General features: G+C 59.6%; 1 non-coding gene across 1 annotated transcript; it reads right to left on the bottom strand.

The window, feature by feature from the left end:
- Positions 1–2,875: 2,875 nt before the first annotated feature.
- Positions 2,876–2,994, bottom strand: LOC131861366 (5S ribosomal RNA). The gene has a single exon (XR_009360440.1). It is a non-coding gene; the product is annotated as a 5S ribosomal RNA (ribosomal RNA).
- Positions 2,995–15,000: the final 12,006 nt, after the last annotated feature.

Below are 15,000 nucleotides of genomic sequence, written 5' to 3'. Positions count from 1 at the left end.
AATTGCCCGGGTGCGCACCTTTGCCAGGGTGGGCACCTTACCTGGGCTGCGCACCAGGGCGGGCTCAAGATGGCACGCGCGTTCCGTTTTTTTCACTATCTTTCAAAACGGAAATTTTAAAATCTCCTTTTTTTTTTGCCTTTTCTGGAAATTAGTGAAGGCAGCGCATCAAAGGTGCGCACCTCGCTGCCCACCTTGGTGTGCTCTGAGGTGCGCACCCGGGAGCGCTACGAAGTGTGCTCCAAGGTGCGGCGTGCACGTTGTCGGAGCCCGGTTTGCCCCGGGTGCGCACCTCGCCTGCACCTTGGCCGGGGTGGGCACCTTGGCTGGGTTTGCCCAGGGTGCGCTCCGAAGCGGGGTTACTGGAGCGCCCCCTCTTTTTTTGTCAGAGCGTTTGGTGGGGTTTCTCGCATTGGCTCTTCCCAGGCCCGGTTGTTGGGTGCGCTCCCACCCTGGCGCGCGCGAAGTTGGAAGTTGGGTTAATTGCCCGGGCGCGCACCTTCGCCAGGGTGGGCACCTTGGTGCGCACACCTTGGCTGGGCTGCGCACCAGGGCGGGCTCAAGATGGCACCAGCATTCCCTTTTTCTCACTATCTTTCAAAACGGAAATTTTAAAATCTCGTTTTTTTTTTGCCTTTTATGGAAATTAGTGAAGGCATCGCATCAAAGGTGCGCACCTCGCTGCCCACCTTGGTGTGCTCCGAGGTGCCCACCACGGTGCGCAACGCCGGTGCGAACCCGGGAGCGCCCCGATGTGTGCTCCAAGGTGCGGCGTGCACGAAGTCGGACCCCGGTTTGCCCCGGGTGCGCACCTCGCGTGCACCTTGGTGCGCACACCTTGGCTGGGTTGCGCGGCCTGGTGGGCACCATGGTGCGCACCAAGGAGCGCTCCGAAGTGTGCTCCAAGGTGCGGCGTGCACGAAGTCGGAGCCCGGTTTGCCCCGGGTACGCACCTCGCGTGCACCTTCGCCGGGGTGGGCACCTCGGCTGGGTTGCGCGCCCTGGTGCGCACCAAGGAGCGCTCCGAAGTGTGCTCCAAGGTGCGGCGTGCACGAAGTCGGAGCCCGGTTTGCCCCGGGTGCGCACCTTCGCCGCGGTGCGCACCATGGCGTGCACGAAGTCGGAGCCCGGTTTGCCCCGGGTGCGCACCTCGCGTGCACCTTCGGCGGGGTTGCGCGCCCTGGTGGGCACCATGGTGCGCACCAAGGAGCGCTCCGAAGTGTGCTCCAAGGTGCGGCGTGCACGAAGTCGGAGCCCGGTTTGCCCCGGGTGCGCACCTCGCGTGCACCTTCGGCGGGGTTGCGCGCCCTGGTGGGCACCATGGTGCGCACCAAGGAGCGCTCCGAAGTGTGCTCCAAGGTGCGGCGTGCACGAAGTCGGAGCCCGGTTTGCCCCGGGTGCGCACCTCGCGTGCACCTTCGCCGCGGTGGGCACCATGGCGTGCACGAAGTCGGAGCCCGGTTTGCCCCGGGTGCGCACCTCGCGTGCACCTTCGCCGGGGTGGGCACCTCGGCTGGGTTGCGCGCCCTGGTGCGCACCAAGGAGCGCTCCGAAGTGTGCTCCAAGGTGCGGCGTGCACGAAGTCGGAGCCCGGTTTGCCCCGGGTGCGCACCTCGCGTGCACCTTCGCCAGGGTGGGCACCTCGGTGCGCACACCTTCTCAATGTTTTCTTGCCTTTTCTGGAAATTGGTGAAGGCAGCGCATCAAAGGTGCGCACCTCGGTGTGCTCCGAGGTGCGAACCCGAGAGCGCTCCGAGGTGCCCACGAAGTCGAAAGTCGGGTTAATTGCATTGTTTTCCCCGGGTGCGCTCCGAGGTGCGCAACATCGGCGCGCACCAAGGAGGGCTCCGAAGTGTGCTCCAAGGTGCGCACGATGGCGTGCACCTCTGGTGCGCACGATTCGGAGCTCGGTTTGACCGGGGTGCGCACACCTTGGCTGGGTTGCGCACCTTTTGTGCGCTCCAAGGTGCGCACGAAGTCGGAGCTCGGTTTGCCCCGGGTGCGCACCTTCGCCAGGGTGCGCACCTTGATGCGCACGCCTTGGCTGGGCTGCGCACCTTGGTGGGCGCCATGGTGCGCACCTTTCGTGCGCTCCAAGGTGCGCACGAAGTCGGAGCTCGGTTTGCCCCGGGTGCGCACCTTGGTGGGCGCCATGGTGCACTCCGAGGTGCCCAAGATTGGTGCGCACCAAGGAGCGCTCCGAAGTGCGCTCCAAGGTGCGCGCGAAGTCGAAAGTTGGGTTAATTGTCCGGTTTGCCTCGGGTGCGCACCTTGCGTGCACCTTCGCCAGGGTGGGCGCCTTGGTGCGCACACCTTGGCTGGGCTGCGCACACCTTGGCACCCGCGTTTCCTTCATTTTAAATTTTTTTTTTTTACAATCTCTCAAGTGGGAAATTCTATAATCTCAACTTTTTTTGCCTTTTCAGGAAACTTTTGAATGGAGCGCATCATTGGTGCGCTCCGAAGTGTGCTCCAAAGCTCTCTCCAGCTGCGTGCACCTGCCCCGGCCGCGCACCCGGCCCCGCCCAGCTTCGCTCACCTGTCCCGGGCGTCTGGTGCGGAACCTTAGAGTAAGAAACATCACCGTGCACCTTGGCCAACGTGCGCGACTCGACCGAGCGCGCACTGGCCGAGGTGCACACCGATTTCACCTGGGTGCGCGCGCAGCACCTCGGGCGCACCGGGGTGCGCGCACAACGCCCGGGTTGCACCGTGGCCTGTGTGCTCGGGGTGCCTCGGGTGCGCGCTCGGTGTCGCCCCCCGCGCGCGCGGTAGTGCGGGCAGCGCACCCCGGCCCGGCCCGGCCCCGACGAGAACGCAAACGGGCAAAAGGTTTATTCAAATAGCATTGCGACGCCCGGCGAAAAACTAAAAAAGGGTGCAACACCGGGACTTCCCGGGAGGTCACCCATCCCAGTACTACTCCGGCCCAAGCGCGCTTAACTGCGGAGTTCTGATGGGATCCGGTGCACTAATGCTGGTATGATCGCACCCGTTATGAGCTTGTCGCAGTGTGTACTTAGCAAACCGCGACCCACGTGCGAATCCACCCCGGCCACCCACCCCCGTCGAGGTGCACACCCTCCCTCGCGAAGTGCGCCCCGTTCGCCAAGTGTGAGCCCTGCCCGGGTGCGCGCACCTTGCTAGGGCGTCGGGTGTGCACCCGGCCCGGCCTACGTGCGTGCACCTGGAGGGGGCGTCGTGTGCGTGCAGTGTCCCGTCTGCAACGCGGTGCCCACACACCACCTCGGGCGCAACGACCTGCGCTCACATGTGGGCCGAGTGCACCTTGGTGCATGTTCGGGGCGCCTCGGGTGCACGCTCGATCTTGCCCCGGTGCACCAAGGCGCTCGGTTTGCCCCGGGTGCGCACTTGGTGCAAGGTGGGCACCCAAAATAGGGATCAAGCACCAAAACACAAGTTTCGGGATGCAAAATGGGACCCAAGGACCACAAATGCGTTCCAAGACCCATGATGGGTCCACGAGAACAAAAATGTGTTCCGAGACTTAATAAACAAATATTGGGTTTTAGGAGAAGAAACATGCTCTGATGCCCAAAACGAGAATCGACCCCGAAAAGGCCACAGGCCAAAAGTGGGATGCGAGACAAAAAAAAATGGGACCCGAGGACCAAAATTGGGTTCCCAGGTCGAAGACAGGGCAACCGGACAAGAAACGACCTCTAAGGCTCGAAATGAGTCCCGACGACTAAAACTTGACAAGAAGCACCCATCAGGCACCCAACTCGACACCCATGGGATGCCGACCCACCCGGGCTTCCACCTAGCACACCTTGGCACCCACCCACCCTCGCACCCAACCTCGCACCCAACTTAGCACCTTTGAACCCACATTGGCACTCACCCTGACCCTGGCACCTTGGAACCCACATTGGCACTCACCTTGACCCTGGCACCCACCTTTGCACTCACCTTGGGACCCACCCTGGCTCCCACCTCGGCACCCACCCAGACACCCACCTTGGTTCCTTGGCACCCACCTTGGATCCTTGGCACCCACCCCGACACCCACCTTGGCACGCAACTTGGCTACTTGCCACCCACCTTGGCTCCTTGACGCCCACCCCGACAACCACCCCGTGACCTACCCTGGCTAGGGTTGGTGCACACCCACCCTGGTGCCCACCTTGGCACCCACCCTATGACCCACCTTGGCACGCACCTTAGTACCCACCCCGTTACCCACCCTAGGACCCACCCCGTGACCCACCTTGGCCAGGGTGGGTGCACCCACCCTGGTGCCCACCTTGGCACCCACCCATCCTAGCACCCAGCCTGTGACCGGGCTTGGAACCCAACCTTGCACCCGCACCCGTCTTGGCCAGTGTGGGTGCGCACCCATCCTGGCACCCACGTTGTGACACACCCTTTAACCCACGCACCCTAGCACCCACGTTGGCACCCACCTTGGAACCCAACCTAGCAACTTGGCACCCACCCCGTGACCCACCTTGGCATCCACCATAGCAGTCGCCGACTTGGCACCCACCTCGGCACCCACCTTGACACTTGTGGACCCACCTTGCCACTCACCCTAGCATCGACCCATCCTAGCACCCACCCTGGCACCTTTGCACCCTAGCACTCACCCATCCTAGCACCTAACCTGTGACCCACCTTGACACTCACCCTCGCACCCACCTTGGAACCCAACCTAGCACCCACCCACCCTGACACCAACCCTAGCACCTACCCACCCTTGCACCCACCCTGTGACCCATCTTGGCACCCACCCATCCTACCACTCAACCTATCACCCACCTTCTCACCCACCTTGGCATCCACCTTAGCACCCACCCACACTGGCACCTTGGCACCCACCTCGGGCAAGGTGGGTGCACACCCACCCTGGCACCCAATTTAGAACCCACCGAGCATGTTACCCACCTTGGCACCCACATTGCAGCCCACCCTAGTACCCACCCTATGACCCACATTGGCATCCACACCCTAGCACCCAGGCACCTCGACACCCGCCTTGACACCCACCCTAGCACTGAACCTGTGACCCACCTTGGAACTCACCCTAGAACCCACCCACCCTGTGAACCACCTTGGCATCCACCTTAGCACCCACCCACCTTGGCACCCACTCTAGCACTCACCCATCCTAACACCCAACTTGTTACCCACCTTGGCACCCGCCCTCGCGTCCACCTTGAAACCCACCCTAGCACCCACCCACGCAGGAGCCCACCTTGGCACCCAACCTAACACCCACGCATCCTGGCACCCAACTTGTGACCCACCTTGGAACCCACCCTAGTACCCACCTTTGAACCCACTATATCACCAACCCACCTTGGCACCCACCCTATGACCCTCTTTGGAATCCACCCTAGCACGCACCCACCCTGGCACCCACCATGGAGCGCACCCTAGCACCCACCCACCTCGGCACGCACCTCAACACCCACCTTGGTGTGCGCACTGCGCCAACCTCTCAAAGACCCTATGTGGTGCGCTCCAAAGTGTACACCTTTGGTGCGCTCCAAGGTGCGCACCTTTGGTGCACACCGAGGTGCACACCAAAGTGTGCACCGAGGTGAGCACCAAAGTGCACTCCAGGGTGCACACCAAGGCGTGCACCTTTGGTGCGGTCAATGCAAACGAATTCGGAAGTTGGGGTCGATGTCCTAATCGCTGCTGCAGACTACACGTATGAGAATCGGACAAATAGCTTTATATAGGGGAGGTGTTGCGTTTGATGGGTCGACTCCCCTGGTTGTGTGCACTGCACCAACTTCAAAGACCCTGTCTTGTTTAAGAAGTCAAAAGTTGGGGTGGATGTCCTAATCATTGCTGCAGTCTACGCATGTATGAGAATCAGACAAATAGCTTATATAGGGGAGGTGTTGCATTCGGTGGGTTGACTCCCCTGGTTGTGCGCACTGCGCCAACCTCAAAGACCCCGCATAGCAGAAGAAGTCGGAAGTCGGATTTTGGTGAGCACCAAGGCGTGCACCTTTGGTGCGGTCAACGCAGACGAATTCAGAAGTTGGGGTGGATGTCCTAATCGTTGTTGCAGGCTACACATGTATGAGAATCAGACAAATAGCTTATATAGGGGAGGTGTTGGGTTTGATGGGTCAACTCCCTTGGTTGTGCGCATTACGCCAACCTCAAAGACCTTGTTTTCGTTAAGAAGTCAAAAGTTGGGGTCAATGTCCTAATGGCTCCTGCAGGCTACACATGTATGAGAATCGGACAAATAGCTTATATAGGGGAGGTGTTGGGTTTGATGGGTCGACTCCCCTGGTTGTGCGCATTACGTCAACCTCAAAGACCTTGTTTTCGTTAAGAAGTCAAAAGTTGGGGTCGATGTCCTAATTGCTCCTGTAGACTACACATGTATGAGAATCAGACAAATAGCTTATATAGGGGAGGTGTTGGGTTTGATGGGTTGACTCCCCTAGTTGTTCGCATTACACCAACCTCAAAGACCTTGTTTTCGTTTAGAAGCCGAAAGTTGGGGTCGATGTCCTAATTGCTCCTGCAGGCTACGCATGTATGAGAATCAGACAAATAGCTTATATAGGGGAGGTGTTGGGTTTGATGGGTCGACTCCCCTGGTTGTGCGCATTGCGCCAACCTCAAAGACCCTGCATTGCGGATGAAGTCGAAAGTCAGAGTTTGGTGTGCTACAAGGTGTGGTCGAAGGTGCTCACCTAGGTGTGCACCTTTGGAGCACAGGAAAAGTGCCCTCCAAAAGTGCGCACCTTTGGAGTGCACAAAAGTGCCCTCCAAAAGTGCGCACCTTTGGAGCGCAGAAAAGTGCCCTCCAAAAAGTGCCCTCCAAAAGTGCGCACCTTTGGAGCGCAGAAAAGTGCCCTCCAAAAAGTGCCCTCCAAAAGTGCGCACCTTTGGAGCGCAGAAAAGTGCCCTCCAAAAAGTGCCCTCCAAAAGTGCGCACCTTTGGAGCGCAGAAAAGTGCCCTCCAAAAAGTGCCCTCCAAAAGTGCGCACCTTTGGAGCGCAGAAAAGTGCCCTCCAAAAAGTGCCCTCCAAAAGTGCGCACCTTTGGAGCGCAGAAAAGTGCCCTCCAAAAAGTGCCCTCCAAAAGTGCGCACCTTTGGAGCGCAGAAAAGTGCCCTCCAAAAAGTGCCCTCCAAAAGTGCGCACCTTTGGAGCGCAGAAAAGTGCCCTCCAAAAAGTGCCCTCCAAAAGTGCGCACCTTTGGAGCGCAGAAAAGTGCCCTCCAAAAAGTGCCCTCCAAAAGTGCGCACCTTTGGAGCGCAGAAAAGTGCCCTCCAAAAAGTGCCCTCCAAAAGTGCGCACCTTTGGAGCGCAGAAAAGTGCCCTCCAAAAGTGCGCACCTTTGGAGCGCACAAAAGTGCCCTCCAAAAGTGCGCACTTTTGGTGCGCACCAAGGCGCTGGTTCGGTCGTTGCAGGCGAGTTCGGAAGTTGGGGTCGATGTCCTGAGCGGAGGTGCAAACTACACAGGTGTCGGAATCGGACAAATAGCTTATATAGGGGAGGTGTATGCTTCGATGGGTCGACTCCCCAGGTTGAGCGCACCGCGCCAACCTCAAAGACCCTACGGTATGGATGAAGTCGGAAGTTGGGTCCGATGACCGATTCGATTAGTAGGTATGCTCATGAGGTCGGAATTTGGGTCCGATGACCTGCCATGTGCAGGAAGGCGAATGTTGACACTGTGCGTTGCAAGGTGCACACCAAGGCGCTGGTGCGGTCTTTTTAGTCGAGTTCGGAAGTTGGGGTCGATGTCCTGATCGGAGGTGCAAGCTACACAGGTGTGGGAATCGGACAAATAGCTTATATAGGGGAGGTGTATGCTTCGTTGGGTCGACTCCCCGGGTTGAGCGCACCGCGCCAACCTCAAAGACCCTACGGTATGGATGAAGTCGGAAGTTGGGTCCGATGACCGATTCGATATGTAGGCATACTCGCGAGGTCGGAATTTGGGTCCGATGACCTGCCACGTGCAGGAAGGCGAATGTTGGCACTGTGCGTTGCAAGGTGCGCACCAAGGCGCTGGTTCGGTCGTTGGAGGCGAGTTCGGAAGTTGGGGTCGATGTCTTGATCGGAGGTGCAAACTACACAGGTGTGGGAATCGGACAAATAGCTTATATAGGGGAGGTGTATGCTTCGTTGGGTCGACTCCCCGGGTTGAGCGCACCGCGCCAACCTCAAAGACCCTACGGTATGGATGAAGTCGGAAGTTGGGTCCGATGACCGATTCGATATGTAGGCATACTCGCGAGGTCGGAATTTGGGTCCGATGACCTGCCATGTGCAGGAAGGCGAATGTTGGGACTGTGCGTCGCAAGGTGCGCACCAAGGCGCTGGTGCCGTCGTTGCAGTCGAGTTCGGAAGTTGGGGTCGATGTCCTGGTCAGAGGTGCAAACTACACAGGTGTGGGAATCGGACAAATAGCTTATATAGGGGAGGTGTATGCTTCGATGGGTCGACTCCCTGGGTTGAGCGCACCGCGCCAACCTCAAAGACCCTACAGTATGGATGAAGTCGGAAGTTGGGTCCGATGACCGATTCGATACGTAGGCATATTGGCGAGGTCTGAATTTGTGTCCGATGACCTGCCATGCGCAGGAAGGCGGAATTTGGGTCCGATGACCGAGTTGATGGCGTGCCATGCGCAGAAAGGCGGAATTTGGGTCCGATGACCGAGTTGATGTTGATGGCCCGCCATGCACAGGAAGGCGGAATTTGGGTCCGATGACCGATTTGAAGGCGTGCCATACGCAAAAAGGCGGAGTTTGGGTCCGATGACCGAGTTGATATTGATGGCCCGCCATGCGCAGGAAGGCGGAATTTGGGTCCGATGACCTGACATACGCATGGAGTCCGACTCGGGGGCCGATGTTCGATTCGATGACTTGCATTGTGGGTAAAGTCGGAAGTTGTGGTCTTTGACCCGATTCGATGACCAGACTTCGGCTGCTTGAGAATCGGACAAATAACTTATATAGGGGAGGTAGTGTTCTCGAGCATCCTCCCCCCGTGCCCGTTTATGTCGATTGATGCTGGTGCTCGACTGGTTGGAGCGCTCGGATGCAAAAATCTTGCACCAGGATTTATCGATTGTGATGGACACGGCAAGTCTCCTGATTGCTATGCAGGAGCTCATCGTGAATCTCTATGCGGCCTTGGTATGGACTCGACCTGCGGAATGGTTCGGCAATGGTAGTCGCTCCAACACGTCCTTGCAATGGCCACAGAGGTGATTCGACTAGAGCTCCAGTCTAGCTTTTGGGTTGCTTGGCGGACTGGTATAGCCGCGATCGAGTTCCGGCCATGAACGTTTTAGATAGCTCTTGGGCTTTCTGGGACGGAAGTCGGAAGTTTGGGCTGTTGTCCGATTTGATGACCATTCTTCGGATGTGTGAGAATCGGACAAATAACTTATATAGGGGACTGTGTTGTCTCACGCAGCCCCCTCCGTGCCCCTCTATCTCGACCGATGTTGGTGCTTGAAAGGGTTGGGATCGCTCGGATTTATAAACGTGCACCACCATTTGTCGAGTGTGAGGGACGCGGCAGGTCTCCTAAATGCTATGCGGGCGCTCTCTGAGAATCTCTATCCGGCCTCGACACAGACTAGTCTTGCTGAATGGTTTGGCACTGGTAGTCGATCCAACACGTCGTTGTTGTGGCCGCCTAGGCGATTCGATTCGAGCCCCCGTCTAGCTTTTGGGTTGCTTGGCGGATTTTGCCCTATCCGCAAGTGAGCTCGGTCCCTAAACGTTCGAGAAACCCGATTGCTATGCGCCGACTCTCTTTCTTGCGAGCCTCCATCTAGCTTTTGGGTCTCTACGGAACGGAAGTCGGAATCTGGGACCGTTGTTTGATTCGACGAGGCAGACTACGGTTGTGCGAGAATCGAACAAATAACTTATATAGGGGAGGTGTTGACTGGAGCATTCTCCCCCGTGCCCCTCTAACTCGACCAATGCTGGCGCTCGAACGGTGGTAGCGCTCGGATTTTCATTGAGCGCCAGCATTGGTCGATTTAGAGGGGCATGCGAGATTCCCGAATGCTATGCGAGGGCTCTAACGGAAATGTCTATTGGTTTCGGTATGGATGCAATTGCGAGTGGTTCGGCAAAGGTAGTCGTTCCGATGCGTCCATGTCGTGGCCAAATCGATAATTCGATTTGAGCCCTCGTATAGCATTTGGGTCTCTCGATGTGATTCCGCATTCCAGTCCCTTTGGGCACTGCTTGAGCCGCATCCCAGGGGGTTCCCTTCCCAATAATCTGCCTCGCAACCCGATTGCTATGCGGTGAGGCTCCTCGGCCGCCTCGGAACTATCTGTGTATCAGACGCATCGCGGGATAAGGGGTTGGCAACGGTAGTCGCCCCAAGCGCGTCCGATGCTTGGACCATTCCGAGGCGGCCCTGAAGCCTCTTCCGTCTAGCCGTTGGGTCCTTCTCGCCGCATCCCTCGCCTCGCACCCCGATTGCTATGCGGTGAGGCTCCTCGGCCGCCTCGGAACTATCTGTGTATCGGACGCGTCGCGGGATAAGGGGTTGTCACTGGTAGTCGCCCCAAGCGCGTCCGATGCTTGGACCATTCCGAGGCGGCCCTGAAGCCTCTTCCGTCTAGCCGTTGGGTCCTTCTCGCCGCATCCCTCGCCTCGCACCCCGATTGCTATGCGGTGAGGCTCCTCGGCCGCCTCGGAACTATCTGTGTATCGGACGCGTCGCGGGATAAGGGGTTGTCATTGGTAGTCGCCCCAAGCGCGTCCGATGCTTGGACCATTCCGAGGCGGCCCTGAAGCCTCTTCCGTCTAGCCGTTGGGTCCTTCTCGCCGCATCCCTCGCCTCGCACCCCGATTGCTATGCGGTGAGGCTCCTCGGCCGCCTCGGAACTATCTGTGTATCGGACGCGTCGCGGGATAAGGGGTTGTCACTGGTAGTCGCCCCAAGCGCGTCCGATGCTTGGACCATTCCGAGGCGGCCCTGAAGCCTCTTCCGTCTAGCCGTTGGGTCCTTCTCGCCGCATCCCTCGCCTCGCACCCCGATTGCTATGCGGTGAGGCTCCTCGGCCGCCTCGGAACTATCTGTGTATCGGACGCGTCGCGGGATAAGGGGTTGTCACTGGTAGTCGCCCCAAGCGCGTTCGATGCTTGGACCATTCCGAGGCGGCCCTGAAGCCTCTTCCGTCTAGCCGTTGGGTCCTTCTCGCCGCATCCCTCGCCTCGCACCCCGATTGCTATGCGGTGAGGCTCCTCGGCCGCCTTGGAACTATCTGTGTATCGGACGCGTCGCGGGATAAGGGGTTGTCACTGGTAGTCGCCCCAAGCGCGTCCGATGCTTGGACCATTCCGAGGCGGACCCGAAGCCTCTTCCGTCTAGCCGTTGGGTCCTTCTCGCCGCATCCTTCGCCTCGCACCCCGATTGCTATGCGGTGAGGCTCCTCGGCCGCCTCGGAACTATCTGTGTATCGGACGCGTCGCGGGATAAGGGGTTGTCACTGGTAGTCGCCCCAAGCGCGTCCGATGCTTGGACCATTCCGAGGCGGACCCGAAGCCTCTTCCGTCTAGCCGTTGGGTCGTTCTCGCCGCATCCCTCGCCTCGCACCCCGATTGCTATGCGGTGAGGCTCCTCGGCCGCCTTGGAACTATCTGTGTATCGGACGCGTCGCGGGATAAGGGGTTGTCACTGGTAGTCGCCCCAAGCGCGTCCGATGCTTGGACCATTCCGAGGCGGACCCGAAGCCTCTTCCGTCTAGCCGTTGGGTCCTTCTCGCCGCATCCCTCGCCTCGCACCCCGATTGCTATGCGGTGAGGCTCCTCGGCCGCCTTGGAACTATCTGTGTATCGGACGCGTCGCGGGATAAGGGGTTGTCACTGGTAGTCGCCCCAAGCGCGTCCGATGCTTGGACCATTCCGAGGCGGACCCGAAGCCTCTTCCGTCTAGCCGTTGGGTCCTTCTCGCCGCATCCCTCGCCTCGCACCCCGATTGCTATGCGGTGAGGCTCCTCGGCCGCCTTGGAACTATCTGTGTATCGGACGCGTCGCGGGATAAGGGGTTGTCACTGGTAGTCGCCCCAAGCGCGTCCGATGCTTGGACCATTCCGAGGCGGCCCCGAAGCCTCTTCCGTGTAGCCGTTGGGTCCTTCTCGCCGCATCCCTCGCCTCGCACCCCGATTGCTATGCGGTGAGGCTCCTCGGCCGCCTTGGAACTATCTGTGTATCGGACGCGTCGCGGGATAAGGGGTTGTCACTGGTAGTCGCCCCAAGCGCGTCCGATGCTTGGACCATTCCGAGGCGGCCCCGAAGCCTCTTCCGTGTAGCCGTTGGGTCCTTCTCGCCGCATCCCTCGCCTCGCACCCCGATTGCTATGCGGTGAGGCTCCTCGGCCGCCATGGAACTATCTGTGTATCGGACGCGTCGCGGGATAAGGGGTTGTCACTGGTAGTCGCCCCAAGCGCGTCCGATGCTTGGACCATTCCGAGGCGGACCTGAAGCCTCTTCCCTCTAGCCGTTGGGGCTTTCTCGCCGCATCCCTCGCCTCGCACCCTGATTGCTATGCTGTGAGGCTCCTCGGCCGCCTTGGAACTATCTGTGTATCGGACGCATCGCGGGATAAGGGGTTGGCAGTGGTAGTCGCCCCAAGCGCATCCGATGCTTGGACCATTCCGAGGCGGCCCTGCAGCCTCTTCCGTCTAGCCGTTGGGGCCATCTCGCCGCATCCCCCACCTCGCACCACGATTGCTATGCGGTGAGGCTCCTTGGCCGCCTCGGAACTATCTGTGTATCGGACGCATCGCGGGATAAGGGGTTGTCACTGGTAGTCGCCCCAAGCGCGTCCGATGCTTGGACTATTCCGAGGCGGCCCTGCAGCCTCTTCCGTCTAGCCGTTGGGGCCATCTCGCTGCATCCCCCACCTCCTCGGCCGCCTCGGAACTATCTGTGTATCGGACGCATCGCGGGATAAGGGGTTGGCAGTGGTAGTCGCCCCAAGCGCGTCCGATGCTTGGACTATTCCGAGGCAGCCCTGCAGCCTCTTCCGTCTAGCCTTTGGGGCCATCTCGCCGCATCCCTCGCCTCGCACCCCGATTGCTATGCGGTGAGGCTCCTCGGCCGCCTGGGAACTATCTTCGTATCGGACGCATCGCGGGATAAGGGGTTGTCACTGGTAGTCGCCCCAAGCGCGTCCGATGCTTGGACTATTCCGAGGCGGCCCTGTGGCCTCTTCCGTCTAGCCGTTGGGGCCATCTCGCCGCATCCCCCACCTCGCACCCCGATTGCTATGCGGTGAGGCTCTTCGGCCGCCTTGGAACTATCTTCGTATCGGACGCATCGCGGGATAAGGGGTTGTCACTGGTAGTGGCCCCAAGCGCGTCCGATGCTTGGACTATTCCGAGGCGGCCCTGCAGCCTCTTCCGTCTAGCCGTTGGGGCCATCTCGCCGCATCCCCCACCTCGCACCCCGATTGCTATGCGGTGAGGCTCCTCGGCCGCCTTGGAACTATCTTCGTATCGGACGCATCGCGGGATAAGGGGTTGTCACTGGTAGTCGCCCCAAGCGCGTCCGATGCTTGGACTATTCCGACGCGGCCCTGTGGCCTCTTCCGTCTAGCCGTTGGGGCCATCTCGCCGCATCCCCCACCTCGCACCCCGATTGCTATGCGGTGAGGCTCCTCGGCCGCCTTGGAACCATCTTCGTATCGGACGCATCGCGGGATAGGGGGCTGTCACTGGTAGTCGCCCCAAGCGTGTCCGATGCTTGGACCATTCCTAGGCGGCCCTGAAGCCTCTTCCGTCTAGCCGTTGGGGCCTTCCCGCCCCATCCCTCGCCTCGCACCCCCGATTGCTATGCGGTGAGGCTCCTCGGCCGCCTTGGAACCATCTGTGTATCGGACGCATCGCGGGATAAGGGGTTGGCACTGGCAGTCGCCCCAAGCGCGTCCGATGCTTGGACCATTCCGAGGTGGCCCTGAAGCCTCTTCCGTCTAGCCGTTGGGGCCTTCCCGCCCCATCCCTCGCCTCGCACCCCGATTGATATGCGGTGAGGCTCCTCGGCCGCCTTGGAACTATCTGTGTATCGGACGCATCGCGGGATAAGGGGTTGGCACTGGTAGTCGTCCCAATCGCATCCGATGCTTGGACCATTCCGAGGCGGCCCTGCAGCCTCTTCCGTTTAGCCGTCGGGGCCTTCCCGCCGCATCCCTCGCCTCGCATCCCGATTCCTATGCGGTGAGTCTTCTCGGCCGCCGCGGAACTATACCTGTTATTGCTACTGCATCCTTCGGCTGGTAACCTCCTCTGCCGCCTTGGAACGTTCTCTTTGTCGGACGCGTCGCGGGATAAGGGGTTGGCACTGGTAGTCGCCCCAAGCGCGCCCGATGCATAGACCGCTCCGAGTCGACCTTGCTTTCAGCCTCTCACATGCATAGACCTCTCTGAGTCGACCCTGCAGCCTCTCACGTTTAGCCTTTGGAATCTCGCCTCACAACATGATTGCTATCCTTGATGCATCCCTTGCCTCGAGCCCTGATTGCTTTCTTGGCTGCATCCCTCCTCTCCTCACAGCCCGGTTGTCATCACTGCTTCATCCGTCGCTTCATGCATTCTGGCTGCTGGGCCCTTCCCACCGCACACCTCGATTGCTATCTCTTCTGCATCACACACCCCGATTGCTATCTCTGCTACATCCCTCGGCTCTCACTTCTGCATCCTTCGCCTCACACCTCGATTGCTATCAATGCTGCATCCGTAACCTCACACCCCGATTGCTATGCGGGGAGGCTCCTTGGCCGCCTTGGAAATTTCTGTGTGTCGGACGCACCGCGGGATAAGGGGTTGGCACTGGTAGTCGCCCCAAGTGCGCCCGATTCTTAGACCGCTTCGAGGTGACCTCGTAGCCTCTTTCGTCCAGGCTTCCTGCCTTCAACGCCCTTTTTACACCTCGATTGCTATGCGCGGGCTCGTTGGCGTCTATCACCTCTCTGCGAAGAGTGGCACGATGATTGTTGGGGTAAATCGTAGCA

Source organism: Cryptomeria japonica, unplaced genomic scaffold, assembly GCF_030272615.1.
Source record: "Cryptomeria japonica unplaced genomic scaffold, Sugi_1.0 HiC_scaffold_26, whole genome shotgun sequence".
Classification (NCBI taxonomy): Eukaryota; Viridiplantae; Streptophyta; class Pinopsida; order Cupressales; family Cupressaceae; genus Cryptomeria; species Cryptomeria japonica.
This window is presented reverse-complemented; position numbering and strand designations above follow the sequence as displayed.